This window comes from Oncorhynchus kisutch, unplaced genomic scaffold, assembly GCF_002021735.2.
Source record: "Oncorhynchus kisutch isolate 150728-3 unplaced genomic scaffold, Okis_V2 scaffold1044, whole genome shotgun sequence".
NCBI classification, from domain to species: domain Eukaryota; kingdom Metazoa; phylum Chordata; class Actinopteri; order Salmoniformes; family Salmonidae; genus Oncorhynchus; species Oncorhynchus kisutch.
In genome coordinates this window covers 53,827-71,203 of record NW_022262989.1, presented here as the reverse complement: position 1 = coordinate 71,203, position 17,377 = coordinate 53,827, and the positions used below count along the sequence as shown (strand labels likewise).

The 17,377-nt window shown below is 42.0% G+C and overlaps 15 non-coding genes across 15 annotated transcripts; all 15 read right to left on the bottom strand.

The window, feature by feature from the left end:
- Positions 1–1,545: 1,545 nt before the first annotated feature.
- trnaa-agc (transfer RNA alanine (anticodon AGC)) lies at positions 1,546–1,618 on the bottom strand. The gene has a single exon. It is a non-coding gene; the product is annotated as a tRNA-Ala (tRNA).
- Positions 1,619–2,562: 944 nt separating this feature from the next.
- Positions 2,563–2,635, bottom strand: trnaa-agc (transfer RNA alanine (anticodon AGC)). The gene has a single exon. It is a non-coding gene; the product is annotated as a tRNA-Ala (tRNA).
- A 551-nt stretch (positions 2,636–3,186) lies between these two features.
- Positions 3,187–3,259, bottom strand: trnaa-agc (transfer RNA alanine (anticodon AGC)). The gene has a single exon. It is a non-coding gene; the product is annotated as a tRNA-Ala (tRNA).
- A 944-nt stretch (positions 3,260–4,203) lies between these two features.
- trnaa-agc (transfer RNA alanine (anticodon AGC)) lies at positions 4,204–4,276 on the bottom strand. Its single transcript has one exon. It is a non-coding gene; the product is annotated as a tRNA-Ala (tRNA).
- Positions 4,277–4,515: 239 nt separating this feature from the next.
- trnaa-agc (transfer RNA alanine (anticodon AGC)) lies at positions 4,516–4,588 on the bottom strand. The gene has a single exon. It is a non-coding gene; the product is annotated as a tRNA-Ala (tRNA).
- A 1,256-nt stretch (positions 4,589–5,844) lies between these two features.
- Positions 5,845–5,917, bottom strand: trnaa-agc (transfer RNA alanine (anticodon AGC)). The gene has a single exon. It is a non-coding gene; the product is annotated as a tRNA-Ala (tRNA).
- A 1,552-nt stretch (positions 5,918–7,469) lies between these two features.
- On the bottom strand, positions 7,470–7,542 carry trnaa-agc (transfer RNA alanine (anticodon AGC)). Its single transcript has one exon. It is a non-coding gene; the product is annotated as a tRNA-Ala (tRNA).
- Positions 7,543–10,829: 3,287 nt separating this feature from the next.
- On the bottom strand, positions 10,830–10,902 carry trnaa-agc (transfer RNA alanine (anticodon AGC)). Its single transcript has one exon. It is a non-coding gene; the product is annotated as a tRNA-Ala (tRNA).
- A 1,256-nt stretch (positions 10,903–12,158) lies between these two features.
- On the bottom strand, positions 12,159–12,231 carry trnaa-agc (transfer RNA alanine (anticodon AGC)). Its single transcript has one exon. It is a non-coding gene; the product is annotated as a tRNA-Ala (tRNA).
- A 944-nt stretch (positions 12,232–13,175) lies between these two features.
- On the bottom strand, positions 13,176–13,248 carry trnaa-agc (transfer RNA alanine (anticodon AGC)). Its single transcript has one exon. It is a non-coding gene; the product is annotated as a tRNA-Ala (tRNA).
- A 1,256-nt stretch (positions 13,249–14,504) lies between these two features.
- trnaa-agc (transfer RNA alanine (anticodon AGC)) lies at positions 14,505–14,577 on the bottom strand. The gene has a single exon. It is a non-coding gene; the product is annotated as a tRNA-Ala (tRNA).
- A 944-nt stretch (positions 14,578–15,521) lies between these two features.
- trnaa-agc (transfer RNA alanine (anticodon AGC)) lies at positions 15,522–15,594 on the bottom strand. Its single transcript has one exon. It is a non-coding gene; the product is annotated as a tRNA-Ala (tRNA).
- Positions 15,595–15,833: 239 nt separating this feature from the next.
- trnaa-agc (transfer RNA alanine (anticodon AGC)) lies at positions 15,834–15,906 on the bottom strand. The gene has a single exon. It is a non-coding gene; the product is annotated as a tRNA-Ala (tRNA).
- Positions 15,907–16,850: 944 nt separating this feature from the next.
- On the bottom strand, positions 16,851–16,923 carry trnaa-agc (transfer RNA alanine (anticodon AGC)). Its single transcript has one exon. It is a non-coding gene; the product is annotated as a tRNA-Ala (tRNA).
- A 240-nt stretch (positions 16,924–17,163) lies between these two features.
- On the bottom strand, positions 17,164–17,236 carry trnaa-agc (transfer RNA alanine (anticodon AGC)). The gene has a single exon. It is a non-coding gene; the product is annotated as a tRNA-Ala (tRNA).
- Positions 17,237–17,377: the final 141 nt, after the last annotated feature.

Here is a 17,377-nt window from a genome sequence, read left to right as displayed (position 1 = left end):
TGAAATCTCAATGACCGCACTGCCAAATCCCTCGTCCATAAGAAAGGATACTTTTTTTAAAGTATGCTTGCTTCAGCTGTCTAAAAGTATTTTTCATGGTAGTTCAGTAAATGTTGAAGTAGTGACTGGAGTAAGCCCAGTGGTGGAAATAGTTGTATTGTTGTGTTAGTGAGTTTTGGGTGTTTGATAGCAGAAAAACCTGCGAGTCTGGAGTTCCCCCTGCTGGCTGTCTGTGGAATAATATTAGGATCAGTTGATCGTGGGGAAATGCATGTTAGTTGCCCATATCTAGCTGATAATTGTGAAGTCAAACGTTTGCTTTGTGTATATCTTGATTCGTCTATTGTTGCCATTGTCCTGGCTGGAAGGAGGTTCAGTGAATGGGGTGGTGAAGCGTGAGGTAATACAGTAGGGGGAGTGCGAGTGCTTCTTAAATGTATTGCTTTATGCATTCTCCTCACTCGCGTCCACACAAAAACATACTCAAGAGAACGGAGTGGAGAATACAATCGGAGCATGAGTGTGGAGCATGGTAGTATGTTTGGAAAAACACCCCTAGAGTTTGAAAGCTACAAGCCCCCACTCACCCAGTAATTTTTGAACTGTCCCTAAATAATCCCATTAAAACACTGCATGAGAAAAATGTCATAAACTCAAAACAATTGAAAGAACAGAGTATAAAACAGTACTTAGCCTAATATATTATTAACAGCCACGATAGCATTGTCTACTGGTAGGTCTATTTTGAATTCATATTTCAACTCGTCACCACGCTCTACCTGACACTAGTTGTTCCCAGCTATCGTCCTCGGGTAGCCGCAGCAATTCACATTTACATTTTAGAGCTAGACAAGCACACTTGATTCAATTTGTTAGTCCAGAGCTACAACAACAATGTGTGCTGATTGAACCAAACAAAGTAATTGGAGGATGCGGGCATCGATCCCACTACCTCTCGCATGCTAGAGCGCTCTACCATTTGAGCTAATCCCCCTGTACCTAAAACAAGAAGTATGAAATCTCAATGACCGCACTGCCAAATACCTCGTCCATAAGAACGGATACTTTTTTTAAAGTATGCTTGCTTCAGCTGTCTAAAAGTATTTTTCATGGTAGTTCAGTAAATGTTGAAGTTGTGACTGGAGTAAGCCCAGTGGTGGAAATAGTTGTATTGTTGGGTTAGTATCCAGAGCTACAACAACAATGTGTGCTGATTGAACCAAACAAAGTAATTGGAGGATGAGGGCATCGATCCCACAACCTCGCGCATGCTAAGCGAGCACTCTACCATTTGAGCTAATCACCCTGTGCCTATGAAAAGAAGTATGAAATCTCAATGACCGCACTGCCAAATCCCTCGTCCATAAGAAAGGATACTTTTTTTAAAGTATGCTTGCTTCAGCTGTCTAAAAGTATTTTTCATGATAGTTCAGTAAAGGTTGAAGTAGTGACTGCAGTAAGCCCAGTGGTGGAAATAGTTGTATTGTTGGGTTAGTATCCAGAGCTACAACAACAATGTGTGCTGATTGAACCAAACTAAATATTTGGAGGATGAGGGCATCGATCCCGCTACCTCTCGCATGCTAAGCGAGCGCTCTACCATTTGAGCTAATCCCCCTGTAGCTCCAACAAGAAGTATGAAATCTCAATGACCGCACTGCCAAATCCCTCGTCCATAAGAAAGGATACTTTTTTTAAAGTATGCTTGCTTCAGCTGTCTAAAAGTATTTTTCATGGTAGTTCAGTAAATGTTGAAGTAGTGACTGGAGTAAGCCCAGTGGTGGAAATAGTTGTATTGTTGTGTTAGTGAGTTTTGGGTGTTTGATAGCAGAAAAACCTGCGAGTCTGGAGTTCCCCCTGCTGGCTGTCTGTGGAATAATATTAGGATCAGTTGATCGTGGGGAAATGCATGTTAGTTGCCCATATCTAGCTGATAATTGTGAAGTCAAACGTTTGCTTTGTGTATATCTTGATTCGTCTATTGTTGCCATTGTCCTGGCTGGAAGGAGGTTCAGTGAATGGGGTGGTGAAGCGTGAGGTAATACAGTAGGGGGAGTGCGAGTGCTTCTTAAATGTATTGCTTTATGCATTCTCCTCACTCGCGTCCACACAAAAACATACTCAAGAGAACGGAGTGGAGAATACAATCGGAGCATGAGTGTGGAGCATGGTAGTATGTTTGGAAAAACACCCCTAGAGTTTGAAAGCTACAAGCCCCCACTCACCCAGTAATTTTTGAACTGTCCCTAAATAATCCCATTAAAACACTGCATGAGAAAAATGTCATAAACTCAAAACAATTGAAAGAACAGAGTATAAAACAGTACTTAGCCTAATATATTATTAACAGCCACGATAGCATTGTCTACTGGTAGGTCTATTTTGAATTCATATTTCAACTCGTCACCACGCTCTACCTGACACTAGTTGTTCCCAGCTATCGTCCTCGGGTAGCCGCAGCAATTCACATTTACATTTTAGAGCTAGACAAGCACACTTGATTCAATTTGTTAGTCCAGAGCTACAACAACAATGTGTGCTGATTGAACCAAACAAAGTAATTGGAGGATGCGGGCATCGATCCCACTACCTCTCGCATGCTAAGCGAGCGCTCTACCATTTGAGCTAATCCCCCTGTACCTAAAACAAGAAGTATGAAATCTCAATGACCGCACTGCCAAATACCTCGTCCATAAGAACGGATACTTTTTTTAAAGTATGCTTGCTTCAGCTGTCTAAAAGTATTTTTCATGGTAGTTCAGTAAATGTTGAAGTTGTGACTGGAGTAAGCCCAGTGGTGGAAATAGTTGTATTGTTGGGTTAGTATCCAGAGCTACAACAACAATGTGTGCTGATTGAACCAAACAAAGTAATTGGAGGATGCGGGCATCGATCCCACAACCTCGCGCATGCTAAGCGAGCACTCTACCATTTGAGCTAATCACCCTGTGCCTATGAAAAGAAGTATGAAATCTCAATGACCGCACTGCCAAATCCCTCGTCCATAAGAAAGGATACTTTTTTTAAAGTATGCTTGCTTCAGCTGTCTAAAAGTATTTTTCATGATAGTTCAGTAAAGGTTGAAGTAGTGACTGCAGTAAGCCCAGTGGTGGAAATAGTTGTATTGTTGGGTTAATATCCAGAGCTACAACAACAATGTGTGCAGATTGAACCAAAACAAATATTTGGAGGATGCGGGCATCGATCCCACTACCTCTCGCATGCTAAGCGAGCGCTCTACCATTTGAGCTAATCCCCCTGTAGCTCCAACAAGAAGTATGAAATCTCAATGACCGCACTGCCAAATCCCTTGTCCATAAGAAAGGATACTTTTTTTAAAGTATGCTTGCTTCAGCTGTCTAAAAGTATTTTTCATGGTAGTTCAGTAAATGTTGAAGTAGTGACTGGAGTAAGCCCAGTGGTGGAAATAGTTGTATTGTTGTGTTAGTGAGTTTTGGGTGTTTGATAGCAGAAAAACCTGCGAGTCTGGAGTTCCCCCTGCTGGCTGTCTGTGGAATAATATTAGGATCAGTTGATCGTGGGGAAATGCATGTTAGTTGCCCATATCTAGCTGATAATTGTGGGGTCAAACGTTTGCTTTGTGTATATCTTGATTCGTCTATTGTTGCCATTGTCCTGGCTGGAAGGAGGTTCAGTGAATGGGGTGGTGAAGCGTGAGGTAATACAGTAGGGGGAGTGCGAGTGCTTCTTAAATGTATTGCTTTATGCATTCTCCTCACTCGCGTCCACACAAAAACATACTCAAGAGAACGGAGTGGAGAATACAATCGGAGCATGAGTGTGGAGCATGGTAGTATGTTTGGAAAAACACCCCTAGAGTTTGAAAGCTACAAGCCCCCACTCACCCAGTAATTTTTGAACTGTCCCTAAATAATCCCATTAAAACACTGCATGAGAAAAATGTCATAAACTCAAAACAATTGAAAGAACAGAGTATAAAACAGTACTTAGCCTAATATATTATTAACAGCCACGATAGCGTTGTCTACTGGTAGGTCTATTTTGATTTCATATTTCAACTCGTCACCACGCTCTACCTGACACTAGTTGTTCCCAGCTATCGTCCTCGGGTAGCCGCAGCAATTCACATTTACATTTTAGAGCTAGACAAGCACACTTGATTCAATTTGTTAGTCCAGAGCTACAACAACAATGTGTGCTGATTGAACCAAACAAAGTAATTGGAGGATGCGGGCATCGATCCCGCTACCTCTCGCATGCTAAGCGAGCACTCTACCATTTGAGCTAATCCCCCTGTGCCTAAAACAAGAAGTATGAAATCTCAATGACCGCACTGCCAAATCCCTCGTCCATAAGAACGGATACTTTTTAAAAAGTATGCTTGCTTCAGCTGTCTAAAAGTATTTTTCATGGTAGTTCAGTAAATGTTGAAGTTGTGACTGGAGTAAGCCCAGTGGTGGAAATAGTTGTATTGTTGGGTTAGTATCCAGAGCTACAAAAACAATGTGTGCTGATTGAACCAAACTAAATATTTGGAGGATGAGGGCATCGATCCCGCTACCTCTCGCATGCTAAGCGAGCGCTCTACCATTTGAGCTAATCCCCCTGTAGCTCCAACAAGAAGTATGAAATCTCAATGACCGCACTGCCAAATCCCTCGTCCATAAGAAAGGATACTTTTTTTAAAGTATGCTTGCTTCAGCTGTCTAAAAGTATTTTTCATGGTAGTTCAGTAAATGTTGAAGTAGTGACTGGAGTAAGCCCAGTGGTGGAAATAGTTGTATTGTTGTGTTAGTGAGTTTTGGGTGTTTGATAGCAGAAAAACCTGCGAGTCTGGAGTTCCCCCTGCTGGCTGTCTGTGGAATAATATTAGGATCAGTTGATCGTGGGGAAATGCATGTTAGTTGCCCATATCTAGCTGATAATTGTGAAGTCAAACGTTTGCTTTGTGTATATCTTGATTCGTCTATTGTTGCCATTGTCCTGGCTGGAAGGAGGTTCAGTGAATGGGGTGGTGAAGCGTGAGGTAATACAGTAGGGGGAGTGCGAGTGCTTCTTAAATGTATTGCTTTATGCATTCTCCTCACTCGCGTCCACACAAAAACATACTCAAGAGAACGGAGTGGAGAATACAATCGGAGCATGAGTGTGGAGCATGGTAGTATGTTTGGAAAAACACCCCTAGAGTTTGAAAGCTACAAGCCCCCACTCACCCAGTAATTTTTGAACTGTCCCTAAATAATCCCATTAAAACACTGCATGAGAAAAATGTCATAAACTCAAAACAATTGAAAGAACAGAGTATAAAACAGTACTTAGCCTAATATATTATTAACAGCCACGATAGCATTGTCTACTGGTAGGTCTATTTTGAATTCATATTTCAACTCGTCACCACGCTCTACCTGACACTAGTTGTTCCCAGCTATCGTCCTCGGGTAGCCGCAGCAATTCACATTTACATTTTAGAGCTAGACAAGCACACTTGATTCAATTTGTTAGTCCAGAGCTACAACAACAATGTGTGCTGATTGAACCAAACCAAATATTTGGAGGATGCAGGAATCGATCCCGCTACCTCTCGCATGATAAGCAAGCGCTCTACCTTTTGAGCTAATCCCCCTGTGCCTCCAACAAGAAGTATGAAATCTCAATGACCGCACTGCCAAATCCCTCGTCCATAAGAAAGGATACTTTTTTTAAAGTATGCTTGCTTCAGCTGTCTAAAAGTATTTTTCATGGTAGTTCAGTAAAGGTTGACGTAGTGACTGGAGTAAGGCCAGTGGTGGAAATAGTTGTATTGTTGGGTTAGTATCCAGAGCCACAACAACAATGTGTGCTGATTGAACCAAACAAAGTAATTGGAGGATGCGGGCATCGATCCCGCTACCTCTCGCATGCTAAGCGAGCGCTCTACCATTTGAGCTAATCCCCCTGTGCCTAAAACAGGAAGTATGAAATCTCAATGACCGTACTGCCAAATCCCTCGTCCATAAGAACGGATACTTTTTAAAAAGTATGCTTGCTTCAGCTGTCTAAAAGTATTTTTCATGGTAGTTCAGTGAAGGTTGAAGTAGTGACTGGAGTAAGCCCAGTGGTGGAAATAGTTGTATTGTTGGGTTAGTATCCAGAGCTACAACAACAATGTGTGCTGATTGAACCAAACCAAATATTTGGAGGATGCAGGAATCGATCCCGCTACCTCTCGCATGCTATGCAAGCGCTCTACCATTTGAGCTAATCCCCCTGTGCCTCCAAAAAGAAGTTTTACATTTCAATGACCGCACTGCCAAATCCCTCGTCCATAAGAAAGGATACTTTTTTTAAAGTATGCTTTCTTCAGCAGTCTAAAAGTATTTTTCATGGTAGTTCAGTGAAGGTTGAAGTAGTGACTGGAGTAAGCCCGGAATAAGCCCAGTGGTGGAAATAGTAGTATTGTTGGGTTAGTATCCAGAGCTACAACAACAATGTGTGCTGATTGAACCAAACAAAGTAATTGGAGGATGCAAGCATCGATCCCGCTACCTCTCGCATGCTAAGCGAGCGCTCTACCATTTGATCTAATCCCCCTGTGCCTAAAAAAAGAAGTATGAAATCTCAATGACCGCACTGCCAAATCCCTCGTCCATAAGAAAGGATACTTTTTTTAAAGTATGCTTGCTTCAGCTGTCTAAAAGTATTTTTCATGGTAGTTCAGTAAAGGCTGAAGTAGTGACTGGAGTAAGCCCAGTGGTGGAAATAGTTGTATTGTTGGGTAAGTATCCAGAGCTACAACAACAATGTGTGCTGATTGAACCCAACTAAATATTTGGAGGATGCGGGCATTGATCCCACTCACTCAGTCATTTTTGAACTGTCCCTAAATAATCCCATTAAAACACTGCATGAGAAAAATGTCATGAACTCAAATCAATTGAAAGTACAGAGTATAAAATAGTACTTAGCCTAATATATTATTAACAGCCACGATAGCGTTGTCTACTGGTAGGTCTATTTTGAATTAATATTTCAACTCGTCACCACGCTCTACCTGACACTAGTTGTTCCCAGCTATCGTCCTCGGGTAGCCGCAGCATTTCACATTTACATTTTAGAGCCAGACAAGCACACTTGATTCAATTTGTTAGTCCAGAGCTACAACAACAATGTGTGCTGATTGAACCAAACCAAATATTTGGAGGATGCTGGCATCGATCCCGGTACCTCTCGCATGCTAAGCGAGCGCTCTACCATTTGAGCTAATCCCCCTGTGCCTCCAAAAAGAAGTATGAAATCTCAATGACCGCACTGCCAAATCCCTCGTCCATAAGAAAGGATACTTTTTAAAAAGTATGCTTGCTTCAGCTGTCTAAAAGTAGTTTTCATGGTAGTTCAGTGAAGGTTGAAGTAGTGACTGGAGTAAGCCCAGTGGTGGAAATAGTTGTATTGTTGGGTTAGTATCCAGAGCTACAACAACAATGTGTGCTGATTGAACCTAACTAAATATTTGGAGGATGCGGGTATCGATCCCACTACCTCTCGCATGCTAAGCGAGCGCTCTACCATTTGAGCTAATCCCCCTGTGGCTCCAACAAGAAGTATGAAATCTCAATGACCGCACTGCCAAATCCCTCGTCCATAAGAAAGGATACTTTTTTTAAAGTATGCTTGCTTCAGCTGTCTAAAAGTATTTTTCATGTAGTTCAGTAAATGTTGAAGTAGTGACTGCAGTAAGCCCAGTGGTGGAAATAGTTGTATTGTTGGGTTAGTGAGTTTTGGGTGTATGATAGCAGAAAAACCTGCGAGTCTGGAGTTTCCCCTGCTGGCTGTCTGTGGAATAACTTTAGGATCAGTTGATCTTGGGGAAATGCATGTTAGTTGCCCATATCTAGCTGATAATTGTGAAGTCAAACGTTTGCTTTGTGTATATCTTGATTCGTCTATTGTTGCCATTGTCCTGGCTGGAAGGAGGTTCAGTGAATGGGGTGGTGAAGCGTGAGGTAATACAGTAGGGGGAGTGCGAGTGCTTCTTAAATGTATTGCTTTATGCATTCTCCTCACTCGCGTCCACACAAAAACGTACTCAAGAGAACGGAGTGGAGAATACAATCGGAGCATGAGTGTGGAGCATGGTAGTATGTTTGGAAAAACACCCCTAGAGTTTGAGAGCTACAAGCCCCCACTCACCCAGTAATTTTTGAACTGTCCCTAAATAATCCCATTAAAACACTGTGTGAGAAAAATGTCATGAACTCAAAACAATTGAAAGTAAAGAGTATAAAACAGTACTTAGCCTAATATATTATTAACAGCCACGATAGCGTTGTCTACTGGTAGGTCTATTTTGAATTAATATTTCAACTCGTCACCACGTTCAGCTGACACGAGTTGTTCCCAGATATCGTCCTCGGGTAGCCGAAGCAATTCACATTTACATTTTAGAGCCAGACAAGCACACTTGATTCAATTTGTTAGTCCAGAGATACAACAACAATGTGGGCTGATTGAACCAAACAAAGTAATTGGAGGATGCGGGCATCGATCCCGCTACCTCTCACATGCTAAGCAAGCGCTCTACCATTTGAGCTAATACCCCTGTGCCTCTACCAAGAAGTATGAAATCTCAATGACCGCACTGCCAAATCCCTCGTCCATAAGAAAGGATACTTTTTTTAAAGTATGCTTGCTTCAGCTGTCTAAAAGTATTTTTCATGGTAGTTCAGTAAAGGTTGAAGTAGTGACTGCAGTAAGCCCAGTGGTGGAAATAGTTGTATTGTTGGGTTAGTGAGTTTTGGGTGTATGATAGCAGAAAAACCTGCGAGTCTGGAGTTTCCCCTGCTGGCTGTCTGTGGAATAACTTTAGGATCAGTTGATCATGGGGAAATGCATGTTAGTTGCCCATATCTAGCTGATAATTGTGAAGTCAAACGTTTGCTTTGTGTATATCTTGATTCGTCTATTGTTGCCATTGTCCTGGCTGGAAGGAGGTTCAGTGAATGGGGTGGTGAAGCGTGAGGTAATACAGTAGGGGGAGTGCGAGTGCTTCTTAAATGTATTGCTTTATGCATTCTCCTCACTCGCGTCCACACAAAAACGTACTCAAGAGAACGGAGTGGAGAATACAATCGGAGCATGAGTGTGGAGCATGGTAGTATGTTTGGAAAAACACCCCTAGAGTTTGAGAGCTACAAGCCCCCACTCACCCAGTAATTTTTGAACTGTCCCTAAATAATCCCATTAAAACACTGTGTGAGAAAAATGTCATGAACTCAAAACAATTGAAAGTAAAGAGTATAAAACAGTACTTAGCCTAATATATTATTAACAGCCACGATAGCGTTGTCTACTGGTAGGTCTATTTTGAATTAATATTTCAACTCGTCACCACGTTCAGCTGACACGAGTTGTTCCCAGCTATCGTCCTCGGGTAGCCGAAGCAATTCACATTTACATTTTAGAGCCAGACAAGCACACTTGATTCAATTTGTTAGTCCAGAGATACAACAACAATGTGGGCTGATTGAACCAAACAAAGTAATTGGAGGATGCGGGCATCGATCCCACTACCTCTCACATGCTAAGCAAGCGCTCTACCATTTGAGCTAATACCCCTGTGCCTCTAACAAGAAGTATGAAATCTCAATGACCGCACTGCCAAATCCCTCGTCCATAAGAAAGGATACTTTTTTTAAAGTATGCTTGCTTCAGCTGTCTAAAAGTATTTTTCATGGTAGTTCAGTAAAGGTTGAAGTAGTGACTGCAGTAAGCCCAGTGGTGGAAATAGTTGTATTGTTGTGTTAGTGAGTTTTGGGTGTTTGATAGCAGAAAAACCTGCGAGTCTGGAGTTCCCCCTGCTGGCTGTCTGTGGAATAACATTAGGATCAGTTGATCGTGGGGAAATGCATGTTAGTTGCCCATATCTAGCTGATAATTGTGAAGTCAAATGTTTGCTTTGTGTATATCTTGATTCGTCTATTGTTGCCATTGTCCTGGCTGGAAGGAGGTTCAGTGAATGGGGTGGTGAAGCGTGAGGTAATACAGTAGGGGGAGTGCGAGTGCTTCTTAAATGTATTGCTTTATGCATTCTCCTCACTCGCGTCCACACAAAAACATACTCAAGAGAACGGAGTGGAGAGTACAATCGGAGCATGAGTGTGGAGCATGGTAGTATGTTTGGAAAAACACCCCTAGAGTTTGAAAGCTACAAGCCCCCACTCACCCAGTAATTTTTGAACTGTCCCTAAATAATCCCATTAAAACACTGCATGAGAAAAATTTCATAAACTCAAAACAATTGAAAGAACAGAGTATAAAACAGTACTTAGCCTAATATATTATTAACAGCCACGATAGCGTTGTCTACTGGTAGGTCTATTTTGAATTAATATTTCAACTCGTCACCAAGCTCTACCTGACACTAGTTGTTCCCAGCTATCGTCCTCGGGTAGCCGCAGCAATTCACATTTACATTTTAGAGCCAGACAAGCACACTTGATTCAATTTGTTAGTCCAGAGCTACAACAACAATGTGTGCTGATTGAACCAAAAAAAGTAATTGGAGGATGCGGGCATCAATCCCGCTACCTCTCGCATGCTAAGCGAGCGCTCTACCATTTGAGCTAATCCCCCTGTGCCTAAAACAAGAAGTATGAAATCTCAATGACCGCACTGCCAAATCCCTCGTCCATAAGAAAGGATACTTTTTTTAAAGTATGCTTGCTTCAGCTGTCTATAAGTATTTTTCATGGTAGTTCAGTGAAGGTTGAGGTAGTGACTGGAGTAAGCCCAGTGGTGGAAATAGTTGTATTGTTGGGTTAGTATCCAGAGCTACAACAACAATGTGTGCTGATTGAACCAAACCAAATATTTGGAGGATGCGGGCATCGATCCCGCTACCTCTCGCATGCTAAGCGAGCGCTCTACCATTTGAGCTAATCCCCCTGTGCCTTCAAAAAGAAGTATGAAATCTCAATGACAGCACTGCCAAATCCCTCGTCCATAAGAAAGGATACTTTTTTAAAAGTATGCTTGCTTCAGCTGTCTAAAAGTATTTTTCATGGTAGTTCAGTAAAGGTTGAAGTAGTGACTGCAGTAAGCCCAGTGGTGGAAATAGTTGTATTGTTGTGTTAGTGAGTTTTGGGTGTTTGATAGCAGAAAAACCTGCGAGTCTGGAGTTCCCCCTGCTGGCTGTCTGTGGAATAACATTAGGATCAGTTGATCGTGGGGAAATGCATGTTAGTTGCCCATATCTAGCTGATAATTGTGAAGTCAAACGTTTGCTTTGTGTATATCTTGATTCGTCTATTGTGGCCATTGTCCTGGCTGGAAGGAGGTTCAGTGAATGGGGTGGTGAAGCGTGAGGTAATACAGTAGGGGGAGTGCGAGTGCTTCTTAAATGTATTGCTTTATGCATTCTCCTCACTCGCGTCCACACAAAAACATACTCAAGAGAACGGAGTGGAGAGTACAATCGGAGCATGAGTGTGGAGCATGGTAGTATGTTTGGAAAAACACCCCTAGAGTTTGAAAGCTACAAGCCCCCACTCACCCAGTAATTTTTGAACTGTCCCTAAATAATCCCATTAAAACACTGCATGAGAAAAATTTCATAAACTCAAAACAATTGAAAGAACAGAGTATAAAACAGTACTTAGCCTAATATATTATTAACAGCCACGATAGCGTTGTCTACTGGTAGGTCTATTTTGAATTAATATTTCAACTCGTCACCAAGCTCTACCTGACACTAGTTGTTCCCAGCTATCGTCCTCGGGTAGCCGCAGCAATTCACATTTACATTTTAGAGCCAGACAAGCACACTTGATTCAATTTGTTAGTCCAGAGCTACAACAACAATGTGTGCTGATTGAACCAAAAAAAGTAATTGGAGGATGCGGGCATCAATCCCGCTACCTCTCGCATGCTAAGCGAGCGCTCTACCATTTGAGCTAATCCCCCTGTGCCTAAAACAAGAAGTATGAAATCTCAATGACCGCACTGCCAAATCCCTCGTCCATAAGAACGGATACTTTTTTTAAAGTATGCTTGCTTCAGCTGTCTAAAAGTATTTTTCATGGTAGTTCAGTAAAGGTTGAAGTAGTGACTGCAGTAAACCCAGTGGTGGAAATAGTTGTATTGTTGGGTTAGTATCCAGAGCTACAACAACAATGTGTGCTGATTGAACCAAACCAAATATTTGGAGGATGCGGGAATCGATCCCGCTACCTCTCGCATGCTAAGCGAGCGCTATACCATTTGAGCTAATCCCCCTGTTCCTCCAACAAGAAGTATGAAATCTCAATGACCGCACTGCCAAATCCCTCGTCCATAAGAAAGGATACTTTTTTTAAAGTATGCTTGCTTCAGCTGTCTAAAAGTATTTTTCATGGTAGTTCAGTAAAGGTTGAAGTAGTGACTGGAGTAAGCCCAGTGGTGGAAATAGTTGTATTGTTGTGTTAATGAGTTTTGGGTGTTTGATAGCAGAAAAACCTGCGAGTCTGGATTTCCCCCTGCTGGCTGTCTGTGGAATAACATTAGGATCAGTTGATCGTGGGGCAATGCATGTTAGTTGCCCATATCTAGCTGATAATTGTGAAGTCAAACGTTTGCTTTGTGTATATCTTGATTCGTCTATTGTTGCCATTGTCCTGGCTGGAAGGAGGTTCAGTGAATGGGCTGGTGAAGCGTGAGGTAATACAGTAGGGGGAGTGCGAGTGCTTCTTAAATGTATTGCTTTATGCATTCTCCTCACTCGCGTCCACACAAAAACATACTCAAGAGAACGGAGTGGAGAATACAATCGGAGCATGAGTGTGGAGCATGGTAGTATGTTTGGAAAAACACCCCTAGAGTTTGAAAGCTACAAGCCCCCACTCACCCAGTAATTTTTGAACTGTCCCTAAATAATCCCATTAAAACACTGCATGAGAAAAATGTCATAAACTCAAAACAATTGAAAGAACAGAGTATAAAACAGTACTTAGCCTAATATATTATTAACAGCCACGATAGCGTTGTCTACTGGTAGGTCTATTTTGAATTCATATTTCAACTCGCCACCACGCTCTACCTGACACTAGTTGTTCCCAGCTATCGTCCTCGGGTAGCCGCAGCAATTCACTTTTACATTTTAGAGATAGACAAGCACACTTGATTCAATTTGTTAGTCCAGAGCTACAACAACAATGTGTGCTGATTGAACCAAACAAAGTAATTGGAGGATGCGGGCATCGATCCCGCTACCTCTCGCATGCTAAGCGAGCACTCTACCATTTGAGCTAATCCCCCTGTGCCTAAAACAAGAAGTATGAAATCTCAATGACCGCACTGCCAAATCCCTCGTCCATAAGAAAGGATACTTTTTTAAAAGTATGCTTGCTTCAGCTGTCTAAAAGTATTTTTCATGGTAGTTCAGTAAAGGTTGAAGTAGTGACTGGAGTAAGCCCAGTGGTGGAAATAGTTGTATTGTTGTGTTAATGAGTTTTGGGTGTTTGATAGCAGAAAAACCTGCGAGTCTGGAGTTCCCCCTGCTGGCTGTCTGTGGAATAACATTAGGATCAGTTGATCGTGGGGAAATGCATGTTAGTTGCCCATATCTAGCTGATAATTGTGAAGTCAAACGTTTGCTTTGTGTATATCTTGATTCGTCTATTGTTGCCATTGTCCTGGCTGGAAGGAGGTTCAGTAAATGGGCTGGTGAAGCGTGAGGTAATACAGTAGGGGGAGTGCGAGTGCTTCTTAAATGTATTGCTTTATGCATTCTCCTCACTCGCGTCCACACAAAAACGTACTCAAGAGAACGGAGTGGAGAATACAATCAGAGCATGAGTGTGGAGCATGGTAGTATGTTTGGAAAAACACCCCTAGAGTTTGAGAGCTACAAGCCCCCACTCACCCAGTAATTTTTGAACTGTCCCTAAATAATCCCATTAAAACACTGCATGAGAAAAATGTCAGAAAGTCAAAACAATTGAAAGTACAGAGTATAAAACAGTACTTAGCCTAATATATTATTAACAGCCACGATAGCGTTGTCTACTGGTAGGTCTATTTTGAATTAATATTTCAACTCGTCACCAAGCTCTACCTGACACTAGTTGTTCCCAGCTATCGTCCTCGGGTAGACGCAGCAATTCACATTTACATTTTAGAGCCAGACAAGCACACTTGATTCAATTTGTTAGTCCAGAGCTACAACAACAATGTGTGCTGATTGAACCAAAAAAAGTAATTGGAGGATGCGGGCATCAATCCCGCTACCTCTCGCATGCTAAGCGAGCGCTCTACCATTTGAGCTAATCCCCCTGTGCCTAAAACAAGAAGTATGAAATCTCAATGACCGCACTGCCAAATCCCTCGTCCATAAGAACGGATACTTTTTTTAAAGTATGCTTGCTTCAGCTGTCTAAAGGTATTTTTCATGGTAGTTCAGTAAATGTTGAAGTTGTGACTGGAGTAAGCCCAGTGGTGGAAATAGTTGTATTGTTGGGTTAGTATCCAGAGCTACAACAACAATGTGTGCTGATTGGACCAAACTAAATATTTGGAGGATGCGGGCATCGATCACGCTACCTCTCGCATGCTAAGCGAGCGCTCTACCATTTGAGCTAATCCCCCTGTGCCTCCAACAAGAAGTATGAAATCTCAATGACCGCACTGCCAAATCCCTCGTCCATAAGAAAGGATACTTTTTTTAAAGTATGCTTGCTTCAGCTGTCTAAAAGTATTTTTCATGGTAGTTCAGTAAATGTTGAAGTAGTGACTGGAGTAAGCCCAGTGGTGGAAATAGTTGTATTGTTGTGTTAGTGAGTTTTGGGTGTTTGATAGCAGAAAAACCTGCGAGTCTGGAGTTCCCCCTGCTGGCTGTCTGTGGAATAACATTAGGATCAGTTGATCGTGGGGAAATGCATGTTAGTTGCCCATATCTAGCTGATAATTGTGAAGTCAAACGTTTGCTTTGTGTATATCTTGATTCGTCTATTGTTGCCATTGTCCTGGCTGGAAGGAGGTTCAGTGAATGGGGTGGTGAAGCGTGAGGTAATACAGTAGGGGGAGTGCGAGTGCTTCTTAAATGTATTGCTTTATGCATTCTCCTCACTCGCGTCCACACAAAAACATACTCAAGAGAACGGAGTGGAGAATACAATCGGAGCATGAGTGTGGAGCATGGTAGTATGTTTGGAAAAACACCCCTAGAGTTTGAAAGCTACAAGCCCCCACTCACCCAGTAATTTTTGAACTGTCCCTAAATAATCCCATTAAAACACTGCATGAGAAAAATGTCATGAACTCAAAACAATTGAAATAACAGAGTATAAAACAGTACTTAGCCTAATATATTATTAACAGCCACGATAGCGTTGTCTACTGGTAGGTCTATTTTGAATTCATATTTCAACTCGTCACCACGCTCTACCTGACATTAGTTGTTCCCAGCTATCGTCCTCGGGTAGCCGCAGCAATTCACATTTACATTTTAGAGCTAGACAAGCACACTTGATTCAATTTGTTAGTCCAGAGCTACAACAACAATGTGTGCTGATTGAACCAAACAAAGTAATTGGAGGATGCGGGCATCGATCCCGCTACCTCTCGCATGCTAAGCGAGCGCTCTACCATTTGAGCTAATCCCCCTGTGCCTTCAAAAAGAAGTATGAAATCTCAATGACCTCACTGCCAAATCCCTCGTCCATAAGAAAGGATACTTTTTTTAAAGTATGCTTGCTTCAGCTGTCTAAAAGTATTTTTCATGGTAGTTCAGTAAAGGTTGAAGTAGTGACTGCAGTAAGCCCAGTGGTGGAAATAGTTGTATTGTTGGGTTAGTATCCAGAGCTACAACAACAATGTGTGCTGATTGAACCAAACCAAATATTTGGAGGATGCGGGCATCGATCCCGCTACCTCTCGCATGCTAAGCGAGCGCTCTACCTTTTGAGCTAATCCCCCTGTGCCTCCAACAAGAAGTATGAAATCTCAATGACCGCACTGCCAAATCCCTCGTCCATAAGAAAGGATACTTTTTTTAAAGTATGCTTGCTTCAGCTGTCTAAAAGTATTTTTCATGGTAGTTCAGTAAATGTTGAAGTAGTGACTGGAGTAAGCCCAGTGGTGGAAATAGTTGTATTGTTGTGTTAGTGAGTTTTGGGTGTTTGATAGCAGAAAAACCTGCGAGTCTGGAGTTCCCCCTGCTGGCTGTCTGTGGAATAACATTAGGATCAGTTGATCGTGGGGAAATGCATGTTAGTTGCCCATATCTAGCTGATAATTGTGAAGTCAAACGTTTGCTTTGTGTATATCTTGATTCGTCTATTGTTGCCATTGTCATGGCTGGAAGGAGGTTCAGTGAATGGGGTGGTGAAGCGTGAGGTAATACAGTAGGGGGAGTGCGAGTGCTTCTTAAATGTATTGCTTTATGCATTCTCCTCACTCGCGTCCACACAAAAACATACTCAAGAGAACGGAGTGGAGAATACAATCGGAGCATGAGTGTGGAGCATGGTAGTATGTTTGGAAAAACATCCCTAGAGTTTGAAAGCTACAAGCCCCCACTCACCCAGTAATTTTTGAACTGTCCCTAAATAATCCCATTAAAACACTGCATGAGAAAAATGTCAGAAACTCAAAACAATTGAAAGTACAGAGTATAAAACATTACTTAGCCTAATATATTATTAACAGCCACGATAGCATTGTCTACTGGTAGGTCTATTTTGAATTAATATTTCAACTCGTCACCAAGCTCTACCTGACACTAGTTGTTCCCAGCTATCGTCCTCGGGTAGCCGCATCAATTCACATTTACATTTTAGAGCCAGACAAGCACACTTGATACAATTTGTTAGTCCAGAGCTAGAACAACAATGTGTGCTGATTGAACCAAACAAAGTATTTGGAGGATGCGGGCATCGATCCCGCTACCTCTCGCATGCTAAGCGAGCACTCTACCATTTGAGCTAATCCCCCTGTGCCTTCAAAAAGAAGTATGAAATCTCAATGACCGCACTGCCAAATCCCTCGTCCATAAGAACGGATACTTTTTTTTAAAGTATGCTTGCTTCAGCTGTCTAAAAGTATTTTTCATGGTAGTTCAGTAAAGGTTGAAGTAGTGACTGCAGTATGCCCAGTGGTGGAAATAGTTGTATTGTTGGGTTAGTATCCAGACCTACAACAACAATGTGTGCTGATTGAACCAAACCAAATATTTGGAGGATGCGGGCATCGATCCCGCTACCTCTCGCATGCTAAGCGAGCGCTCTACCATTTGAGCTAATCCCCCTGTGCCTTCAAAAAGAAGTATGAAATCTCAATGACCACACTGCCAAATCCCTCGTCCATAAGAACGGATACTTTTTTAAAAAGTATGCTTGCTTCAGCTGTCTAAAAGTATTTTTCATGGTAGTTCAGTAAATGTTGAAGT